This window comes from Phascolarctos cinereus, unplaced genomic scaffold, assembly GCF_003287225.1.
Source record: "Phascolarctos cinereus isolate Bilbo 61053 unplaced genomic scaffold, phaCin_HiC Scaffold_5;HRSCAF=322, whole genome shotgun sequence".
NCBI lineage: Eukaryota > Metazoa > Chordata > Mammalia > Diprotodontia > Phascolarctidae > Phascolarctos > Phascolarctos cinereus.
The window spans coordinates 328,046,446-328,067,127 of record NW_027555958.1 but is presented as its reverse complement, the minus strand read 5'-3'; the positions used below and the strand labels follow the sequence as shown (position 1 = coordinate 328,067,127).

Here is a 20,682-nt window from a genome sequence, read left to right as displayed (position 1 = left end):
TTCCCTTTTTTCTTAATAGGGGAGGGATGGTGGGAGGGAGAGAAATTAAATAGTTGTTAATTGAAAATAAAATTTTAAAAATTAATTTAAAATCTCATATAAGAACGTCCAGTGACATTGTGGGAATCTGGTAACCAACAACATTTACACAGTGGCTTAAGGGATGACCCTGTGCTTTTGACATATTTCCAGAGTTTGAGGATGTGGGGAAAATTTGATAGTTTTGTCCTGCTTTTGGCCCAAATGATGTTAAATTGGACTTCCCCAAGTTTCTAAATGCCTTGATCATAAAAGCTCTGCACAATTGTCTGGCAGCATGAGAAGTTGTCCAGTTCTTGGGTTAAGGTCATTCAGTCCTTTCAGTGACACTAAGAGATTTCCTGCCCAGAGCTCTGCTCAGGGCATTCTTGACCTCCTTATTCCTCAGGCTGTAAACAACAGGATTTAGCAGGGGAGTGCTGACAGTGTATGCCACAGAAATCAGCTGGTCTTGATCTTTAGTATTCTCTGACTTGGGTTTGAAGTAGGCAATGGAGGCACAGCCATAGTGTATAATGACAATTGTGAGATGGGAGGCATATGTGGCAAAGGCCTTCTGTCTTCCCTCAGCTGAGGCAATGTGCAGGATGGTGGAGATGATGAGAATGTAGGAGATAAAGAGACAAGTGGCAGGTGCAGTAATGGCTAAAGGCTGATGACCAAGGTTAGAATATAATTATGAATGTGTTGGCACAGGATAGATCTGGTACAAGCTGAACATCACAGAAAATATGCTTGATAAGTGGATCACACAAATGGTCAAAGGCTATGAACACACAGTTCTCAGATGAAAAAATTAAAACCATCTATAGTCATATGAAAAAATGCTCTAAATCATTATTGATTAGAGAAATGCAAATCAAAACAACTCTGAGGTACCACATCACACCTATCAGATTGGCCAACATGACAAAATGGGAAAATGATAAATGTTGGAGAAGATGTGGGAAAATTGGAACACTAATACATTGTTGGAGTTGTGAAATGATCCAACCATTTTGGAGAACAATTTGGAACTATGCCCAAAGGGCTACAAAAATATGCATACCCTTTGATCCAGCAATAGCACTTCTAGGGCTATATCCCAAAGAGATCATACAAATGGGAAAAGGACCCACATGTACAAAAATATCCTTAGCAGCTCTTTTTGTGGTGGCAAAGAATTGGAAATTGAGAGGATGCCCATCCATTGGGATATGGCTGAGCAAGTTGTGGTATATGAATGTAACGGAATACTATTGTGCTATAAGAAATGATGAACAGGCTGACTTCAGAAAAACCTGGAAAGACTTATATGGTCTGATGCTGAGTGAAGTGAGTAGAATGAAGAGGACTTTGTACACAATAACAGCCATGTTATGCATTGACTAATATTGTTAAACTGAACCCTTCTCAGCATTACAAGGATCTAAGACATCTCCAGAGGCCTCATGATGGAAAATGCTGTCCACATCCAAAGAAAGAATTACGGAAGTTGAATCGCTATCACTTATTTTTACCTTCTGTTGAGTTTTGTTTCCTCTTTCTGATGGTTCCTCCTGTTGGTTTTAATTTTTACTTACAACTTCACTAATGTGAAAACATGTTTAATAGGAATGTAAATGTAAATCCTATATTAGATTGTGCACTGTGTTGGGGAGGGTGGAGCGGAGGAAGGGGGAGAAAAATTTTCAACTCAAAAGAATATGGAAGTGATTGTTGATAAATCAAAATAAATTAATAAACAGAAAGAAATCATCCAGAGTCCAGACACTAACACATGAATATCACTTCATACTTACATGTATTTAACTTAATAATAACTCTCCCCTCCTCTCCACCCACTCTCTAAAATTATATTTATTTTATATCTGTTTTGCATCTACTTATCTATGCATGTGTTTTTCCCCTTGATAGAATGTAAGTTTCTTGAGGACATGGATTCTTTCATTCTTACTTCTTTATGTTCAGCATCCCCAGCATTTTACACAGTGATTGGCACATAGTAGGTGCTTCATAAATGTTTGTTAATTGAAAAAAAATAAGTGGATCACAGAAGGGCAACCGGAAGATAGCCACAGCCTGGACAAGTAACAGAGAGAAACCTGTAATGCCATCAGGGGTCAGACCCTCTGGTTCATGATAACAAAGTAATGGAGAGGTTTGCAGATGGCTACATATCAATTGCAACCCATCACTGACAGCAGGAGGCAGTTAGTAATGACATAGCCAAGGAAGAAGAACATCTGGGTAGCACATCCTATGAAAGAGATGGATTGGCTAAGGCCCACCAGACTAGACAGCATGGGAGAGATAATAACCAGAGAGTAGAAGGTCTCTGAGGTTGACAAGATGCTCAGGGGTACATAGGAGTGTGGCGGTGACGATCAATGTGGATGGTAGTCACAATGAATACACTGCCAGCCAGAGTTAAGATGTACGTTGCCAAAAACACTACAAAGAGAATGATCTGATGCTCCTGAAAGCTTGAGAATCCCTGGAAAACAAATTCATTCACTTGAGTGGTTCTTTGTCTTCATTAAGTGATCTTCACAACTGAAAGATATGAAAAGTCAGTCAGCACCATGGGGTGACAAATACCTCCTCTCTCCTCCCTCTATATATGCATCTTGAGTGGAGCCTGCTTTGGATGCTGAGTGGGGATAGGAAGAAGGGAGAGATCTAATCCTTGACCATGGGGCTCTTCATAGTCTAATGGAGGAGGAGAACAAATGCACACATACACACACGTTAAAAAGGTGTAAGAACAGAAACAAAAGGAAATGAGCAAATGACAAATGACCCAGGGAAACACAGGGGCATTAGTGATAGGAAGAAGGGTAATTCATGGGACGAAGAAAACATCCTAAACTTCAGGGAACTTTCTTGTCTGATGGTACAGATGGGACATACCTTTAAGACACATAACCAGAAGTAGAGAAGCAGGGACAAAGAACCCAAGTGCATAACATTTGAAATACAGTGTGGAGGGCATGCTAGAGTGATGAATAAAAGGGGAAGTTGAGGAAAGTTATTGAGGTGAAGGAACATTTTAGTTAAATTGGTGCTATTTCCTTTGAAGATAAAACTGGATAATTTATAATTGAAGATTACATTTGTATACTTAAAATTTTTGAAGTACATCCATGTATCATCCCATTTACTCTTTGTGAAAACTCTGTGAAGCTTGGAAAGTGAAATATTTATCATATCTATTTGATAGTGGTAAAAAATGAGACACTGAAAAGTTAAATGACTTACTTAAGCCCACACAGATAATCTGTGATAGGGCCAAGTATAGAAACTAAATTACTTGAATCTAAGCCCTCTCCTAGGTGTACTGAACAGATTTTGATTTACCTGAAGAATTATTTGCACACTTTGTAAGACACTTGCTTTTATATTAGAAAATGTCAGTATATGTGTTGAGGTCCATTAAATAATCTGTCCTCCCAGGTCAACAATCTCCTCAATTCCCATAACACACCCTTTTGCTCCATCCGCACAAGAAAGGTCATGCCTTTGATCTCACCATCATCTACTCCCATGACCAAGAATCCTGAAGTAATGTATCTTCCATCTCTTCCTCTCATTTTCCCCCTTGACTTATTCTTCATCCTCACCTTGATGTCCAGTTTTTTTTTTGCCTTCAGTTCTTTCCCAAGCTTGCTCTGACTTCACAAGACTTCCTAAATTTGATGACATAGTTCATCAGTTCAATGTCACACTGCTTTCTACTCTGAATCTTTTGACTTCTTGCCTATCTCCTCTTATTCTAATTGCAACCCTGGGAAAATTGAAGATAAGAGGAGGTCATTTGTTGGGGGCAATGTGAGAGAAAAGACCTGAAAGAATGTAGTCTAAGGGTATAAGGAACACAATTAACCTCATTGAGAAGTACCATGTCTTCATAAGAAATTGCAGTAAAGGAGAGAATGGGGAGTAATATTGAGGATTTTGAAAATGTAGAGAAGGAGAGCAAAGGGAGCTCATGGTGAATGGCCTTTATTTTCCCACTAAAAGTATGATATGGGGTCCTCTGTTGAAAGAATGGGGGAAGAGTCCTGTAGGAGGCTTGAGGAGAGAAGTGAAAGTTTTGGAACACCTTTCACTGGGAGTGTGATGGATATTCAATCAGAGAAGAGTATAAGGTTAGGCTCATGTCATTAAAGAGCCAGCTGAGAGTAGATATCATAAATTTGTAGTGTTTACCCAATCAGAATGATTACATGACTTTTTCCAATAGCATTCAACACTACATGATTAGGAGTGTAGTAAGTGAATGGCAGGCAAAATCCAAGGTTGACTCTTTCCCTACTGCCTATAAACATGACCTTGTCTCCATTATTCTACCCCATCCCCAATGCCCAGCTCTCTTCAGTTAATTTCAGTCAACAACAAGCATTTATTAAATAGTAGTCATGTTCCAGTCACTGTGTTAAGCCCTGGGGACTCAAAAAGAGGCAAAAAAAAGTTCCTGCCCTTAAAAAGCTCACCTTTAAATAAGGAAAAGAATAGGCAAAAAGTGATATATCTATATTTCTATATCTATATCTATATCTGTATCTATATCTATATCTATATCTATATCTATATCTATATCTATATCTATATCTATATCTATATCTATATCTATATCTATCTATCTATCTATCTATCTATTATCTATCTATCTATCTATCTATTTAAGGTGTATAGAGTATAAATAGAAGTAGCATCAGAGGGAAGGCACCAGTTGCAGTGAGGGTTAGGGAAGAATGGGAGAAGACCAGGAAAGGCCTATAGCAGAAACAGGGATTTGAACAGAGTCTTGAATGAAATCAAGAGCGCAGATGGGGAAGGAGAGCATTCCAGGGATGAGAAATAGCTAGCAAAAAGGCACAAAGCTGGGAGGTAGCATGTCATGCACAAGGAACAGCATAAACACCTGTTTGTTGATGTTGCTATGATGTTGATATGTTGATGAATCATAGACCATGTTGAAGGGAATTAATTGTAAGAAGGTTGGAAAGGCAGGAAGGGGCTGGGTTGTAAAAAGCTTTAAAAGGTGAAAAGGATTTTATGTTTGATCCCAGAGATAATAGTAATTGGAGTCTGTTAAGAATTGGGGTGGGGAGTGGAGCCAAGATGGTGGAGTTAAGATGGTGGAGTAAAAGCAGTGATTTGCTTGAGCTCTCCCCCAAACCTCTCCAAATACCTGTAAAAATCACTCTAAACAAATTCTAAAGCAGCAGAACCCACAAAAAGACAGAAGAAAACAAATTTCCAGCCCAAGACAACCTGGATGGTTGATTAGAAAGGTCTATTGCATGAGGCTGGAAGAGGAATGCAGTTTGGTGTGGGTATGCAGGCAAAACAGGCCTCAGTGAACCTGGAGCAGGCCTCAGAGGCCTGAAACATGGGCAGCTGTGGTGTTTTCCTGACTTCTGAACCCATAAATGCCAAAGAGAACTTAGAAGATCATTAGGAAAAGTCTGTGACCCAGGTGAGAGAGAAGCTTGGTCCCAGCCCCAGTCCCAGCTGCAGACCCAGAGCTGTGGCTGCTTCCAGAGCTTACATCCCACAGACTGAGGGGGAATCAAGTCACTGATCAGAGGGGGATTGCAGGGATCTCTTTGCTAGTACTGAGGAAGGATTCTCTTGCTTTGCCTGTGCTTAGATCTAGGTCACAGATGTGGGTGGTGGTCCTGGGGCAAGGAGGAGCACTGGCATGGTGGAGCTTGTAGTGGTAGTGTAGAGAGAATCCTCCTCACAGTTCCAAGGCAGAAATGAGTGCTTATGGGTACTCATAGACCAGAGCACAGGCCAGGAAAGGAGTAAACACCTTGCCCTTTATCACACCAACTTGGAAGAACTGAAAACTTACAGGTGCCAAGAAGTATCTCTGAAAACAGCTGCACAAAACCCCTAAAGCTTGGGACAGTACATTCTCCATAGTGGAAGCAGACCCCTACCTTAACAAAGAGTTTATAACTCAAGTAATTGGCTGGGATCATGGGCAAACCTTGCAAAAAAGTCAGACCATAGAATCTTTCTTTGGTGACAAAGAAGATCAAAACATACAACCAGAAGAAGACAACAAAGTCAAAGCTGCTACATCCAAAACCTCTAAGAAAAATATGAATTGGTCCCTGGCCATGGGAGGGCTCAAAAAGGATTTTGAGAAGCAAGTAAGATAAGTAGAGGAAAAACTGGGAAGAGAAATAAGAGTGAAGCAAGAAAATCATGAAAAACAAGTGAACAGCTTGCTAGCAGGGACCCAAAAATACTGAATAAAATAACACCTTAAAAAATAGCCAGAGCACAGGCCAGAAAAGGAGTAAGCACCTCGCTCCTTATCATATCACCTTTGAAGAACTGAAAATTTACAGGTGCCTACAAGTACCTCTGAAATGGCAAAAGAGGTCCAAAAAAGCCAATGAGGAGAAGAATGCCTTAAAAAGCAGAATTGGACAAATGGAAAAGGAAGTGCAAAAGCTCACTGAATAAAATATTTCCTTAAAAATTAGAATGCAGGAATTGGAAGCTAGTGACTTTATGAGAAATGAAGACAGTGTAAAACAAAACCAAAAGAATGAAAAAGTAAAAAACAATGTGACATATCTCATTGGAAAAACAACTGACCTGGAAAATGCATCCAGAAGAGATAATTTAAAAATCATTGGGTTATCTGACAACCATGATCAAAAAAAGAGCCTAGACATCATCTTTCAAGAAACTATCAAGGAAAACTTCCCTGATATTTTAGAACCAGAGGGCAAAATAGAAATTGAAAGGAATCCACTGATCACCTCCTGAAAGACATCCACAAAGGAAAACTCCTAGGAATATTGTAGCCAAATTCCAGAGTTCCCAGGTCAAGGAGAAAATACTGCAAGCAGCCTGAAAGAAACAATTCAAGGACTGTGGAAATGACAAAAGATTTAGCAGCTTCTACATTAAAGGACCCAAGGGCTTGGAATATGATATTCCAGAGGGCAAAGGAGACAGGATTACAACCAAGAATCACCTCCCAGTGAAATTGAGTACAATTTTTCAGGGGAAAAAATGGACATTCAGTGAAATAGGGGACTTTCAAGCATTTTTGATGAAAAGACCAGAGACGAATAGAAAATTTGATTTTCAAATACAAGACTCAAGAGAAACATGAAGAGGTAAACAGGAAAGAGAAATCATAAGCAACTTATTAAAGTTGAACTGAAGCTTACATTCCTGCATGGAAAGATGATATTTGAAACTCATGAGATGTTTGTCAGTATTAAGGTAGTTGGAGGGGAAAAAAAATTATATGTATGCATGTGGATAGATAGATAGATAGATGGATAGATAGATAGATGGCACAGGGTGAGTTGAAGATGAAGGGGTGACATCTTGAGAGTAAAATTAAGGGGTGAAATTGGGTTATACTGGGAGAAGCAGAAAGGGAGAGGTATAATGGGGTAAATTATCTCACATAAAACAGACAAGAAAAGGCTTTTACAGTGGAGGGGAAATGGGGGAAGGTAAGAGGGAATGAGTGAATCTTATTCTCATTGGATTGGGCTTAAGGAGGGAATAACATACGCAGTCAATTGGGTATGGAAATCTATCTTACCCTACAGGAAAATAGGTGGGAAAGGGATAAGAAGGGGGAATAACAGAAGAGAGGACAGATTGGGGAAGGGGGTAATCAGAAGCAAACACTTCTGAGGAGGGACAGAGCCAAAAGAAAGAATAGAATAAATGGGAGATGGCATAGGATTAAGGGAAATAGAGTTAGTTTTTCACAACATGACTACTATAGAAGTTTTACATGACTACACATATAAAAAAAGAATTGTGGGTGTGCAGGGAGTGATAGTCAGATCTGGACTTCAGGAAAAATCCCTTTGGCAGCTAAGTGAACAATAGCTTGGACTGGGGAGAAACTTGAGGTAGGGACACCAACTAGAAAGCTTTTCCAGTAGTCTAAGAGTAAGGTGATAAAAATTTGCATGAGGGGGCAGCAATGTGAGTGGAAAGAAGAAAGCATATTGGATTCTCTCATTTATGAGTTTTTCTGACACTGTTCTCTTCCAGTTTTCCTCCAGGAAAGTATCTGTTTTCTGCTGAACCTTCATCCATATTGTGCCCTCTAACTATAGGTATGCCCCAAGGATCCATTCTGAACCATTTTTTTTTTACTCTCCTCTCTCTCTCTCTCTCTCTCTCTCTCTCTCTCTCTCTCTCTCTCTCTTACTCTCTCTCTCTCTCTTTGTCCATCAACTCCCATGGTTTTAATTATCTCTATGTAGATGACTCCCAGAACCATAGATTTAATTCTTGTCTCTCCTGAGTTCCAGTTATACATCACCAGTTTGGATTTTCCACAAGCTTCTCAAAAATAACAGGTGTAAAACAGGATTCATTACCTTTTCTCCCTACCTCCTATCCTCCCCTGACCTTTTCTTAACTTTCCTCTTTCTGTTGAGGACAATACCAACCTTACAATCATCCAGATATGAATCCCAGAATCATCCTTAACTCACTTTCACTTATTACACATATCTTTCCAGTTGCCAAATCTTCTTGTATCTTCCCCACATCTTTTACATCTATGCTCTACTTACATAGCCACCACCTTGGTTGATACCCCCATCATTTTTACCTGTACTACTGCAGCAATCTTTTAATTGGTCTCCCCTTCTCAAGTGTCTCCCTCAGGAGTGGTACCCTGTTGTCTCTCAAATAAAATACAAATTTCTCTGTTTGGTATTTAAGGTCTTTTAAAATCTGGCTTCAGCCTACTTTGTCAGTCTTATTATATATTATACACCTTTACACACTCATTGGTTTAGCCAAAGTGTACTTTTTGCTGTTTCTCACAAATGATATGCCATTTCCTGTTTCTGTGCTTTTGTCCAGGCTGTCCCACACGCTCAGAATATGCTCCTCTTCACTTTTTCTCAGAAGCTCTAACTTCCTTCAAACCTCAATTCAAATTCTACCATCTACATGAAGCCTTTCCTGATCCCTCTGCTATTTTCCCTCATAAAATTAACACATCTTGGGGCAACTAGGTGGTGCAGTGGCTACAGCACCAGCCCTGGAGTTAGGAGGACCTGAGTTCAAATCTGGTCTCAGAGCAGACTCTTGACACTAGCTGTGTGACCTTGGGCAAGTCACTAAACCCCAATTGCCTCGCCAAAAAAAAAATTAACACATATTTACTTTGTGTTAATATATTGCATTTGCATACACACACACACACATATATAGTTTCTCCCAATAATAACAACTCAATAAACATTTATTTGAGGGAAATGAAATGCAAATAACTGTATACAAACATGCTACATACAGGATAAACTGGAGATAATAAATAGAGGGAAGGCACTTGAATTGAGCATTGGGAATTTGAAAGAAGCTGGGGAAGCTAGGAGGCCGAGATGAGTAGGGAGAGAATTTCAGGAATGATAGAAAGCCAGGGAAACTGACCAGAGCTGGGAGATAGAGATATTGTTTCAGGAAGAGCAAGGAGGCCAGTGTTACTGGATCAAAGAGTAAGTGAGGAGTGTAAGGTATAAGAAGATTGTCTAGGAAGAAGGGGTAGCTGTGAGGGGCTTTGGACAATAAGGAGAGTGTTTTATATTTGATCTGGAGGTGATAGGGAACCACTGGAGTTCGGGGTATGTGTGTGTGTGTGTGTGTGTGTGTGTGTGTGTGTGTGTTGGCAGTGGGGTGGGGGTTGACATGGTCAAAACCCTATACTTTAGGAAGATCACTCAGCAGCTGAGTGGAGGATAGACTGGAGTGAGGAGAAACTTGTAATAGGGAGATCAACCAATAGGCAAAAGTCCAGGCATGAGGTAATGAAGACAAAAGAAGGTATATACAACTTGAAGGAAGAAACTATTGTATTTTCATTTTTATAGTTCTGATGCTTAGTGCAGCATTTGGAACATAATAGGTACTTCATAAATTCTTATTTATTGATTGGTTGACATTGGAAGGAACCATAAAGAGGGGTCTACCTAGAGACCTCTGATCACTGGGACATCTTAACTTTCTAATATCCTCATTATAATGACCATTACTCCACCTTTTCCCCACAATCTCCTCCTCCCCTTTTCTATTCTCTCCCCTCCCCTCCTCTTCTCTTCTCTGCTCTCCTCTCCTCTTCTCTCTTTTGGCAGCTATATCATATAGTGGATAGAACTGGTCGTGGAGACAGGAAGACGTGAATTCAAATATAGTCTAGATACTTAATAGCTGTGTGACGCTGAGCAAGTCACTTAATCACTGTTTGCCTCAGTTTCTCCAACTATAAAATGGGGAGAACAACAGTATCTTTCTTGCAGGGTTGCTGTGAGGATTAAATGAGATAATACTTGTAAAGCACTTAACACAGTGCCTGACATATAGTAGACATTAAATAAAAGCCCCCCCTCCTCATAACAACCTTTCAGAGTTGTTAGTGAAAATATTAGTAGGGCTATATGGTATGGTTGAAAGAGAGTGGAACTTGAAATCTGAAGAGATATTGGTTCACATCCTGCCTCCAATTCTTCCTACCTCTGTGACCCCAGGCAAGTCATTTAACCTCTCTGAACTTCAGTTTTCTTATTAGTAAAATGAGAATATTAATCCCTATAGTAACTGCACAGTGTTGTTGAAAGGATCAAATGAGATGTATGTACAAAGACTTTTATTAAACATAAATTTCTATACAAGCATCAGATATAATTATTTCCCCATTTGCAGATAGGTAAACTGAGGCACAGAGAGTTTTTTTTGCTTGTCCAAGGTCCCAGAGTTACTAAATGTTCATGACAATTCAGTGATCATACAACTTGTATTCACTTAGTTCCCACCCAGACTCCCAACCTAGTTGAACATACTGAAAATAAAGGTCAGACTAACGAGAAATTCTGAATTATATTTCATTGCTTTCAAGTTTTATGGCAGAAGTTTGTAGTATTATCAAGTCTAATTGCTTTATTTTACACTCAAGGAAACTAAGACCCAGAAAAGTGGAATGACTTTCTTATGGTCACACTGAGCCTGGCCCTGAAACTCCACTGCCCTCTATACTAATGTAAGGACACTTGGTCTTAACAAGGTCCTAGAGGTTCTAGTGCCAGGTGATATTGGTGGGTAAGGGCCCAACTTGCTTTCTCCTTGTTTAGTATCTCCCCAGTTTCTAATCATGTCAAAGAAAAATACAATAGGGATAGTAAACTCTGTTTCTTCTGGTCTCAGAATACTCACAAATGAAAGCATGAAACACTCATGGTCATGAAAATTGGAATTTTATTTATCTAAACTTTGTAATCCACAGTTTGGGAATAGGGGGAGCTTAGAAAACCTAAATTGGATTTAGTTATCATCCATTTCCATCAATAATCACTTACTTTTTTTACTAACCTTAAGAAATGAGTGTGGGAAGAGGAGTCCCCTGTGCAAAGTTTTAGGAGGTGTTATGGCTGGATCTCTCAAGATATGATTTCCTTCCTTATCTCTTTTAATTAGGTGTATTTTTGCTTTTACTTTGTCTGAGATCAAGATTCCTACACCTGCTTTTTTTTTTTTAACTTCAGCTGAAGCAGAATAGATTCTGCCCCAGCCCCTTACCTTTATTCTGTGTTTGTCTCTCTGCTTCAAGTTTGTTTCTTTCATTCTTTTTCAATGTAATACAAGAAATTTATTAATGGAGCCAAGAAAGAATGTTGGAGTTCAGGTATTAACTCAAACACTTTAAAACACATATTTAATGTTCATATCAACTGGTATATTTGGTTTACACGTGTAGTCAATTAGATAAATTATTACACAGTTAATCTCACTGGCAACACCACACATGTCAACACTAAGACTTCAGGTATGATAAAAACAAACAAACAAACAAACACCAGACAATATACTAAATAACTTAACCACCTGAGAAGTTAATGTATATAATTAAATGGTATGGCATACAATTAACCAACTAATTGAAATGTTTTATATTGTGTCACTTTTAATCAGGGGATAATAATTCTTGACTTCAATAAACTATTGATTTCTAATTGTATATCATCAACCAGTTAGAGTCCTCCTTCAATGTGATTTTATATTAGTTACTTACAGATGTGCATACTTATTGGATGTTTTTTAAATAAAAGTACTCATATGCATGTTTTGTGACTCCCAATCATTCTTTTTTCCAATGACTTAAAGGACATGTATTCCAAGACTTGAATTTCATTTGGATTTATTTCCTTAATAAAATCTCACAATATAATTGTTGAATCAGAAACAGATTGTCTTTATTTTACACTTGAATCCTTGAAGTGTGTGGGATTTTTGCCAATGCATGCACTCTTTCCACAGATACAGACTGTACTATCTCTGGTTTAGTAGATGGTATCCTAGAGTTGCTGTGACCAAAAATTTCCTCACCCTAGAGTCAAATTTATGATAAATCTCTCAAACATAGCTAGGCTTGACTTCAAGTATATTTCTTGTAAACAACATGTAGTAGGATTGTGATTTTTGATCCTCTCTGCTATCTGCTTCCGTTTTATGGGAGAGTTCATGCCATTCACATTCACAGTCATCATTACTACTTGTGTATCACTCCACCCTATTCTTCCTCCTGTTTGTCCTTGCAGTCTTTTCACCATTTCCTTCCTCACTAGTGTGTTGCTTATGTCTACCACCTCTCCTGACCTTCCCTCCTTTTTGTCAGTTCCCACCCCACCCACCTTTACTTGATTGATCTCCTCCCCTCCTACTTCCCAGTCAGGTAAGGTAGGTTTCTATATTCAGCTGATTATGTATATTATTCCATCTTTGAGCCAATGCTGATAAGAGTAAAGTTGAAGCAATGCTTGGCACCCCCCTCCCATCTTCCACTCCACTGTAATTGGTCTTTCTCTTCCCTTCATGTGAAACAATTTACCCCATTTTACTTCTCCCTTCCTTCTGCACCCAGTATACTCCTCTTTCTCATCCCTTAATTATTTTGTGCTATTCCTTCAGATTCACCTTATACCTGTACCCTCTATCTATGACCAATACTAGTACTATGAACTATTAGTGATACAGTTTTTTTTTTTGCTTTTTGGTGACACAATCAGGGTTAAGTGACTTGTCCAGGGTCACACAGCTAGTAAGTGTCAAGTGTCTGAGGCTGGATTTGAACTCAGCTCCTAATTCCAAGGACAGAGTTCTATCCACTGCACCATGTAGTTGCCCCAGTGATACAATTTTTAAGAATTACAAATTTCACTTTCCCATGTAGAGATATAAACAATTTAGCTCTATTGAATCCCTTATGTTTTCTTTTCCCTTTTTACCTGTTTATATTTCTCTTAGGTTTGATATTAGAAGTCAGCCTTTTGGTTTAGTTTTGGTCTTCTTATGAAAGCTTGAAATCCTTCTGTTTAATTGAATGGCTGTTCTCCCCCTTGATGTGTGAGGCTTAATTTAGCTTGGTAAGTGACAGTGATTCTTAGTTGTAGGCTTAGCTCCTTTCCTTCTGGAATACCATGTTCCATGACTTCCAATCCTTTAATATTGCAGCTGCCAAGTCCTGTGTAATCCTGATTGTGGCTTCCTGATATTTGAATTATTTCTTTCTGGCCTCTTGTAGTATTTTTCCTTTGACCTGATAGTCCTGGAATTTGGCTATAATGTTCCTTAGAGTTTTTATTTTTCGATCTCTTTCCTGAGGTGATCAGTGGATATTTTTTCAATGTCTATTTTGCCCCCTGCTTCCAGGACATCAGGGCAGTTTTCCTTGACAATTTCTTGAAAGATACTGTTCAGGTCCTCTTTTTGATGATGGCTCTCAGGTAGGTCAATGATTCTGACATTGTGTCTCCTGGATCTATTTTTCAGGTCCATTGTTTTTTTAATGAGGTATTTTATATGTTCTGCCATTTTTTATTCTTTTGAATTTGTTTGATTAGTTCTTGATGTCTCAAAGAGTCATTAGCCCAGTTCTAATTTTTAAGGTGTTGTTTTCTTCCATTAGCTTTTGTGCTTTCTTTTCCATTTGACCAATTTTACTTTAAGTAGTTTTTCAAGCTGTTGACTCTTTTTTCATGTCTCTTACATTAGTCTCATTTTCCCCAATTTTTCCTCTATCTCTCTTATGATTTTTAAGCTCCTTTTTGAGTTCTTCCATGAGTTCTTTCTGGGCTTGAGACCAATTCCCATTTTTCTTTAGGGTTTTGCCCATAGGTGTTTTGACATTGTCCTCTTCTGAGTTTGTGTCTTGATTTTCCTTGTCACCATAATAACTTTCTATGGTTAGATTCTTTGTTGCTGTTGTTGTTTTTTGCTTATTTTTGTGCCCTTTTTCCTTTCTTTTAAATTTGAGCTCTGTTCCTGGGGTTGAAGGGGCACTGTCTCAGGCTTCTTGTGCCAGTGGCTACAGGCCCTGGCTGTTTACCTGGTGCTGGGCTGATGTTGCCCTGAGGCTCGCAGGGAACCTTGTGCTGTGCTGAGGAGATGGGATGGGGGGGGTGGCTAGGCTGCTGGAGGCCTTTGAGGTCTAGCAGCTTACCTGGTGCTAAGATTGGGTCCTAGTGGGGTTGTCTGGTGAGTGCTGAGGTCGGTGGGGTTTTTCTGTATTTCCCTAGTGCTTTGTTGAAGCATGTGGAGGTCTCGCCCCTGGGGAATATCTGCTCTGAGCTGTGCTGAAGTATGTGGAGTTCTGGTTGCTGGAGGCTACACTGAAGTACATGGTGGTTCTCAGAACTGAAGTCTGCTGGTTCCTCTGGCTAAAGGTAGATCACAGATCCTAGTTCTGGAAGTCTTTTTATACCTTCCTGAAGTCCTTATGAAGTTTTTTTTTTTTGGAATAGCTTTATGCTAAGTTTAGAGGGTTTGTGTCCTTGTAGACATCTGAACTTCCATTTCTGTAGTATGTCTAGTTTACCCACTGTATGTCTCTCAGTGCCCAATGCAAATGCTGCTGTCAATTATAGCTATTTTGTACAAACTGCTTAGATATGATCTATTGGCTTAACTCTCTCTCTCTCTCTCTCTCTCTCTCTCTCTCTCTCTCTCTCTCTCTCTCTCTCTCTCTCTCTCTCTCTCTCTCTCTCTCAAAATTTTCTTCTCTTGTTTCATTGTTTAAACTTTGACCTACCAATTCTTTAAGATTGAACTAGTTAGGCTCCAATTAATTTTTAATTCTTTCTTTAAAGATCCTTTGTTGAATATAATTTTAATTGCATTTAATTGATTTAAGGATGCATTTAGTATTTTTGCTTCTCTGAAATTGTGAGACTTTTATGCTCCAATATATTATCAATTTTCATGTATGTGCCATGCACAGCTGAGAGTATATAAACTTCCTTCTGCTCCAATTCAGTAATTCCAATTCAGATCTATCAGTGCTAACTTATCTAAAGTTCTGTTTAGGTCTTTAACAACTTTCTTGCTTATCTTTTTGGTAGATTTGTGTAGATCAACATTGAAGTCTCTCATTATTATAATTTTATTGTCAATTTCTTCTTATAATTCCATTAGCTTTACCTTAAATTATTTAGACTCAATTTGGTGCATATATATTGAACATTAATGTTTATTCATTAACTTTAATGTCTGTAAGCATAATATAGTTTCCCTGCTGATCTCTTTTCTTATGTCTATTTTTACTACTACCTAATCTGAAATTGTGATGATAACTTTTTGAGTTCAGCTGAATCAGAACAAATTTTGTTCTAACCCTTTTTAACATTATGTGAACATTTCAATTTTGTGTTTTGTAAACAAAATGCTATTGTTCTTTTCTTATCTTCTGTTTTATGGGTGAGTTTATTCCATTCACATTTATAGTTATGGTTCTTAATTGTACATTTCCCTCCACTCTCTTCTTTTATATGTTTTCCTCTTTTTATCCTCTACTTTTCACGAAGACAAAGAAGATGGTGGTGAAAGAGTTTGCTTAATACTACTAATGTATCATTGAAGCAAGTTTTCTTTACTTCCCTGCTATCCCTTATCTCTTTCCATGCCTCATATCTTGTTGGTGTTTTTTTTTTAACGTTTTCTTTCTTTTTTAACTCCGTATTCACAATTCACTCTCCAAGCTGTAGTTTGTTTTGGTTGTGACTATTCCCTCACCTAAACTGCTCTCTCTCTTATTCCTCATCTGCTTTCTCTCTATCTCTGCCTGTTTCCCTATTGAATTCAAATACCAGTCTCTGTCTTTCTCTCCTTCACGTGTCTCTCTTCCCAAATTTTTTTTGTATGGCTATATACTTTTCATCACACATCAAAACAGAAACAATTCCACTTTCAGTTCCTCTCCATGTTTTATTTAACTCTCTCTATGAGCTTTAATGGAATTAGGGTTCTAAAAGAACATTTGTTTATTTAATTTTTTCCCTCAGAATGTAAAATGATTTATTATCATATAGTCCCTTCCAAATTATTAAATGTATTTATATTTTTAAAATAGATTTTTATTGATATATTTTGTTTTTGTTTCAACAAGATTTTCCTCTAGATAATTTCTCTTAACCCATTCCTAGAGAAACATTCCTTATAACAAATTTAAGAGAAATAGAAAAGAGGGAGAGGAGAAAAAAACAGCAACACCAATCAATAAATAAAAAAAAAATAGGCCATTACATATGCCTTTCTATACTTGTGGATTTCCCACCTCTGCAAAGCAATGGATTGAGATGTCTTTTCATCTTTTCTTTAGGGTCAAGTTTCTTCTTTGCAATTTTGAAATATTATTTTTTGAGGTTTTGTCATTATTGTTCTTTCCATTGATATTATTATAGTCATTGTATATATATTTATTTAACTGATTATTTCACTTTGCATCAGTTCATGAAAGAATTCTATTTTTCCAATTTCCTTTGTAATGATGATGATGATGATGATACCTAGCATTTTTATAGTGTTTCAAGGTTTGCAAAGCTCTATACAAGCATTATTTCATTCTACCCTTACAAAAACCTGGAGATCCAGATCTCTATCTTGGGGCAGCTAGGTGCTATAGTGGATAGAGGGATAGAGTGGTGGGTCTGGATTCAGGAAGACCTGAATTTAAATCTGGCCTTAGACACCAGCTTTCACTTCAAGCAAGTCATTTAGATTTAACCTCTGTTTGCCTCAGTTTCCTCATCTAAACTGGAGGTAATAACAGCATCTACTTCATTCCCATAAATGTTGTGTACACCAAATGACATAATAATTGTAAAGCATTTAGCACAGTGCCTAGAAAGTAAGAACAATACGAATGTTCTTGTTATTGTTAACCACTGAGCCATCTGGGACAGTAATTATGTTACATTACATTCATGTACCACAATTTTTTAAACTATTCCCCAATTGAGAAGCATCTACTTTGTTACTAGTTTTTTCTACTACAAAACAACATCAAAGTGCAATGATAAATTTGTTTATGCAGTTGGAGCCTTTCTTTTTGCCAGTAACTTTTTTGGGCAATATGCCAACAATAGAATTTCTTAGTTAAAGACTATGGATATTTTAAGTATTTTATTTTCATAATTCCAAATTGCTTTTCATAATGATTGTACTAATTCACAGCTGGACTAATAATGCATTATTCTACCCATCTTTCTTACAACCTCTCTAACATAGAGTATTTCCATCTTTTGTCATCTTTGTCCATCTTCTGAGTGTTAGGTGAAATTTCTAATTTGTCATTTTTCTTTATTATTAGTGACATAAAACGTTTTTTCACCTAAGTTCAAATTCTGCCTCAGATACTTAAAAGCTGTATGACCATTGGCAAATCGCTTAATTGTTACCTCTCTCAGTTTCTTCATTTACAAAATGGAGACAAAAATAGTTTCAACAACTAAGGTTGTTGTGAGGATAAAATTAGATAATATTTGTAAAGTGCTTTGAAAGTGCTAAGAGTTGTTTCAATTAATTATTAATAGTTTATAATTCTTCTTTTGAGAATTGGCTGTTCATAATCTTTGATAACATAAATTAGGAAATAGATTTTGCTCTTAACTTATTTATTATTTGTCAGTGTATCTTGGATACCAAAACTTTATCTGAGAATTTGTTATAGTTTTTAAATTTTCATTTCCTCCCTTTTTATGCTAGATGCATTAATTTTGTTTGTGCAAATGCTTTTAATTTTCATGTAATAGAAATCAATTCTTTTCTTTTTTTCTTTTTTTAAAATAATATTTTATTAGCCAATCTGATAGGTGTGATGTGGTACCTCAGAGTCTTTTTGATTTGCATTCATCTAATCAATAGTGATTTAGAACATTTTTTCATATGACTATAGATAGCTTTAGTTTCTTCCTCTGAAAACTGCCTGTTCATATCCTTTGACCATTTGTCAATTGGGAATGAGTTGTGTTCTTATAAATTTGATTCAGTTCTCTACATATTTTAGATATGAGGCCTTTATCAGAGACATTGGTTGTAAAAATTCTTTCCTAGTTTTCTACTTCCCTCTTAATCTTGGGTGCATTGGCTTTGTTTCTGCAAAAGCTTTCCAATTTAATGTAATCAAAATTATCCATTTTACATCTCATAATGTTCTCTATCTCTTGTTTGGTCATAAATTCTTCCCTTTTCCATAGATCTGAAAGGTCAACTGTTCCTTGCTCTCCTAGTTTGCTTATAGTATCACTCTTTATATTTAAATCCTGTACCCATTTTGACTTTATCTTGGTATGGGTGTAAGCTATTTTCCCCCAATTAAATATAAAGTAATTTTTAACATTCTTTTTTTTTTTAAATTTTGAGTTACAAATTCTATCTCCCCTATCCTCCCCCTTCTCTAAGATGGTAAGCAAAAATGTAAAACATATTTCCATATTAGTTTTTTTTTGGTGGGAAAAAAATTTAAACCAAAAAAAGAAAAAGGAAAAAAAGAGAGAAAGCAAAAAAAGTATGCTTTAGTCTGAATTTAGACTCCATCAGTTCTTTTTCTGGAGGTGGCATTTTTCAACACAAGTCTTTTGGAATTGTCTTGGATCATGGTGTCACTAAGAACAGCTAAGTCACTTACAGTTATTTGTCATACAATATTGCTGCTATTGTGTACTGTGTACAATGTTCTCTGGTTCTGGTCACTTCACTCTACTTCAGTTCAAGTAAGTCTTATCAAGTTTTTGTGAAATCATCATGCTCATCATTTCTTATAGTACAATAATATTCCATTATAATGATATACCACAACTTGTTCAGCCATTCCCCAGTTGACAGACATCCCCTCAATTTTCAATTCTTTGCCATCCCAAAAAGAGCTGCTATAGATTTGTGATGGAGCCAAGATGGTGGAATAAGCAGTAAATTGCTGTAACTCTCCCATATTCACCTTCAAACAATAATAAAATAGCACCTTGAAGCAAATCCTGGAACAGCAGAACTAGCAAAAAGCACAGTGAAACAATCTTTTATCCCAAGAAGCCTGGAAGATCAGCAAGAAAGGTCCATTTCACTCAGAACAAAAAGCATCACAGTAGGCCAGCAGCAAGTTCCATCTCAGCAAACCAGTGGGAGATCGTAAGCCCAGTGGTAGAGCTGGCAAATGCCAACACCAGGACCCCCACATACCTCAGCAAAACCAGGGGAATGGGCAGACTTCAGCTCAGAGGACTGGAACATGCTTCAGTATAGTCCCAGGGAATCAGGCAACCACCAGCAGCCAGCCCTCCAACACTTCTGCATAGCCCTGGGAAAACAGGTAGCTAACAGCAGCCAGACAGTCACAGACTTCAGTGTAGCTTCAGGGAAACAGAGAAATGTTCCACTGGCCTTGGCACGTGCCAGACACCAGCACTAGGACCCTGGCTCAGCATCAGGGAAGCTGCCACATCCCTAAGGCCTCCAGCAGTGCCAGCTGTCCCTTACCCCATCCCTCAGTACAGTACCAGACATGAGGGCCTCAGGGCAACATCACTGCAGCACCAGGTAAACAGCCAGGGCCTATAGCCAATGGCACAAGAAGCTTGAGACAGTGCCCCTTCCATACCAAGAGCAGAACTCAAATTTAAGAGAAGGGAAAAAAGGCCAAAAAAGATGAGCAAAACAATAACAAAAAAAAAATCTGACCATAAAAAGTTACTATGGTGATAGTGAAGATTAAGACACAAATTCAGAAGAAGACAACAATGTCAAAACACCTATGGGCAAAACCCCAATGAAAAAGGGAAAGCGGTCTTAAGGCCAGAATGAACTCATATAAGAACTCAAGAAGGAGCTTAAAATCATATAAGAGAGGTATAAGAAAAATTGGGAAAAGCAATGAGAGTGATGTAAAAAATTATGAAAAAAGAGTCAATAGCTTAGAAAAAGAAAACAACTGCTTAAAAAGTACGTTTGGCCAAATGGAAAAGGAGATACAAAAATCCACTGAAGAAAACAATTTCCTAAAAGTTAGAATTAGGCAAGTGGAAGCTAATAGCTATATGAGACAACAAAAACCAATCACACAAATCCAAAAGAATGAAAAAAAATAGGAGAAAATGTAAAATGCCTCACAGGAAAAACAACTGACCTGAAAAATAGATCCCAGAGCGATAATGTCAGAATCATTGGACTATAATCAAAAGGAGGACTTAAGACAGCATCTTTCAAGAAGCTGTCAAAGAAAACTACCCTGATGTCCTGGAACCAGAGGGCAAAATAGGCATTGAAAGAACCCACCAATCACCTCAGGAAAGAGATACAAAAATAAAAATTCCAAGGAACGATATA

General features: G+C 37.7%; 1 pseudogene; it reads right to left on the bottom strand.

Annotated features, from left to right (window-relative positions):
- Positions 1-346: 346 nt before the first annotated feature.
- LOC110201844 (olfactory receptor 10J1-like) lies at positions 347-14,622 on the bottom strand (annotated as a pseudogene).
- Positions 14,623-20,682: the final 6,060 nt, after the last annotated feature.